Consider the following 3,910-nt stretch of genomic DNA (forward strand, 5'->3'; position numbering starts at 1 on the left):
CCTCCTTGACCACCGCCCAACCACCAACAATCACTGGACTTTTGCCAAACGTCCGCCTAACGACTAACTATTGTTGGACTTCTGCCTAACCATTGAAAGTCATCGAACTAGGATTCTTTCGACCTCCATCACCCGTCAACTGCGGTCTCCCTGACCACCGTCACCCGACCTTGGTCCTTCCAACCACCTTTGCCCAACTACGATTTTTCAGTTCTTCGCTACCTACTGATTACAGTCCTTCCAACGGTCATCACCGGACTATGGTTATTCCGACCTTCGTCACCTGAGTACGGTCTTTTCAATCTCTGTCACCTGCCAACTACAGTTCTTCCGACCACAGTCGCCTGACTACGATCTTTCAAACCTATATTGCCGGTAAACTATGATTTCTCGGACAACCATCTCCAGACTATGGTACCCCCGACCGTCGTCGCCCCACTATGATCCTTCCAACTACTTTCACCCGACTATGATCTTTTTGACCTATATCATCCTCTTACTATAGTACGTCCAACCAACATCACCCCACTATGGTCTTTCTGACCTCTATCGTTTGCCGACTACGATCTTTCTGATCACCATCACTCGACTACAGTCTTTTCATCCTCTAATTTCCACCAACCACAATCTCACCCGAGTATGATCTTTCCAACCTCCATCGTCCGATTATAATCCTTTTGAGTGCCGACACTTAACTATGGTCTTTCTGACTTCCATGACCTACCGACTATGGTCCTTCTGAACCCTATTCTGACTACGGTCCTTTTAACCACCCTCACCGGACTACGATCTTTTTAACCTTTATCACACACTAACCACAATACATCTGACCACAGTTTCCGGACTATGATCTTTCCGACCTCTGTTGCCCACCGATTACGGTCCTTCCAACCACCATCACTCGATTATGATTTTTATGACCTCCGTCGCCCTCTTACTACGGCCATTCCAACAATCGTCACCCGATTGTGATCTTTTCGACCTTCGTCGCTTGCCGACTATGGTCCTTTTGATCATCGTCACCCAACGATGATATTTTGATATTATTTCTGTCTTCTTTCAATTTTGTTTTTATTCAACAAATCTAAATTTAAATAAAGATTATTTATTTTAGGGAGGTGGAACAGATTTGTCTTATTTAGATTTATCTTTTATTTAGAGAAATTATAGAATTCTCTTGCCACTATACTCCTCCTTGACCACCGCCTACAACCAACAATCACTAGACTTTCGCCAAACGTCTGCCTGACCTCTAACTATTGTTGGACTTTTGCCTAACAGTTGATCGTCGCCTAACTAGGATTCTTTTTACCACCGCCACCCGTCAACTGCGGTCTCCTTGACCACCGTCACCCGACCTTGGTCCTTCCAACCACCTTCGCCCAACTACGATTTTTCAGTTATTCGCTGCCTACTCATTACGGTCTTCCAACGGTCATCACCGGACTATGGTCATTCCGACCTTCGTCACGTGACTACGGTCTTTTCGACCTCTGTCACCCGCCAACTACAATTCTTCCTATCACAGTCGCCCGACTACTGTCTTTCAGACCTCTATTGCCGGCAGACTATGATTTCTTTGACCACCATCTCCAGACTATGGTATCCCCGACTGTCGTCGCCCCACTATGATCCTTCCAACTATTTTCACCCTACTATGATCTTTTTGACCTATATCATCCTCTTATTATGGTACGTCCAACCATCATCACCCCACTGTGGTCTTTCTGACCTCCGTTGTTTGCCGACTACAGTTTTTTCGATCATCATCACTCAACTACAGTCTTTTCATCCACTATTTCCCACCAACCACGATCTCACCCGAGTACGATCTTTCCAACCTCCATCGTCTGATTATGATCCTTTTGAGTGTCGACACTTGATTATGGTCTTTGTGACTTCCATGGCCTGTCGACTACGATCCTTCCGACAACCCTATTCTGACTACGGTCCTTCTGACCACTCTCACTCGACTACAATCTTTTTAACCTTTGTCACACACTAACCATGATACATCCAACCACAGTTTTCCGACTATGATCTTTCCGACCTCCATTGCCCACCGATTACGGTCATTCTGACCACCATCACTCGATTATGATTTTTCTGACCTCCGTCACCCTCTTACTACGGTCATTCCAACAATCGTCACCCGACTATGATCTTTTCGACCTTCGTCACTTGCCGACTATGATCCTTTTGATCACCGTCACCCAACTACGGTATTTTGAATTTATTTTTGTCTTATTTCAATTTTGTTTTTATTCAACAAATCCAAATTTAAATAAGGATTATTTATGTTAGGGAGGTGGAACATATTTGTCTTATTCAGATTTATCTTTTATTTGGAGAAAATAAGGAAGGCATTAACATCAAGTATTTTGCCTCCTCGAGTAGTTTCATCTCGTAACATGCTTTTAGTGTAGCCATTAATTTTCTTTTCTAAATGTTGTTTAGATTGTTAAAAATGAACTTAAAGTCAAGCTATCAAGCCTATAAACTAGCCGAGTTCGAGCACCCTAGTTGGGATCGAGCTAAAGATATAAAATTTGAGTCGAGTTCAAGGTCGGGTTCAAGCCACATAAATAGTTGACAAGCTGGGATCAAGCTCGATGGACTCGAACTTGACTGGACTCGACTCATTGCACCCCTACTTCTACTCCAAGTCCAATAGAGAGACCTGAGTTCTTTTTTTTTTTTATGTTCATTCATTCTTGGCAAAAATTGAGAGAGTGGATGGGTCAGAGAGGGCTGTGCTTGGGTTTCTTGTAAACCAAAGAGCGATGGAGGAAGCTGGGGGCTCGTTGCACCGTCTTTAGGATTGAAGGCACCTGAGGTGTTTCTTTTCAGAAGATTAAAGTCTTGGGTTTGGTCTCCTCTAAAAATCGGAAGCTAAGTTTGACTTCTTTCTCTCAAGAGTGAAAGAATAGCTGTTGGTTTTAGAGTTTCTTCCTTCTACAAGCAAGAACGACACATTAAGGGGCTGCTTGGCAACAAGTGAGATTTAACTTTAATGAGATTTAGTAAATCCTGAGGTTTTAAACCTTGAAGACTGTTTGGAATGATAAATGTTAAATTCTGTTAAATCCTAGAAAATTTGTTTGTTAACATATTTTAGGATTTATAATTGTTAGGGATTTAAATGTGAATAAAATAATTATAAATTTAAGATAATTGCATGCAACATAAAAATACAACTTAAATTCATACAATATAACTCAAAAATCAATAAAGAGCACATGACAAACTAATATTGAATAGTTAATTATTTTTTGAAAATATAAATTATTTCACTAATACTCATACTAATATTTATTAATTTTATTTTATTTTTTACTAATACTCATACTAATGATTTAATTAATTAATTAAAGATTAAACTAATCTAATAACAATTATACTACTAATTATTCATTTAAATTAAATTAAATTATTTAATTACACTACTAATAATACTACTAATTATTTAATTAATCTAATTAATTATTAATATTTAAATTATGTTATATGATCAATTATTTAAATTATTAATAATACTTATACTACCAATTATTCAATTAAACTAATCTAATGACTATTTAGATAACTAATACTCCTACTAATAATTTAATTAATTTTAAAATATTATTTAATTAGTTTTAATTATTCATTATATTTTTCAGAGTGATGGTGAAATAGATGGGGATATTATCAGTAGAATTCAAGTTGGATGGTTGAAGTGGAGGAATGAATCGGGCTTATTATGTGATAAAAATGTACCCCTCAAACTTAAGAGAAAATTCTATAAGATGGTAGTGAGGCCTGCAATGCTTTATGGTGCACATATCATCGTATAGGAGTGGTAGAGATTGCAGGCGTCGCTTCTTCGGCTTCTTCGTGGCTGTTCGACTTCGCTCCTGCGACGACTTCA

This window comes from Dendrobium catenatum, unplaced genomic scaffold (assembly GCF_001605985.2).
Source record: "Dendrobium catenatum unplaced genomic scaffold, ASM160598v2 fragScaff_scaffold_743, whole genome shotgun sequence".
NCBI classification, from domain to species: Eukaryota; Viridiplantae; Streptophyta; class Magnoliopsida; order Asparagales; family Orchidaceae; genus Dendrobium; species Dendrobium catenatum.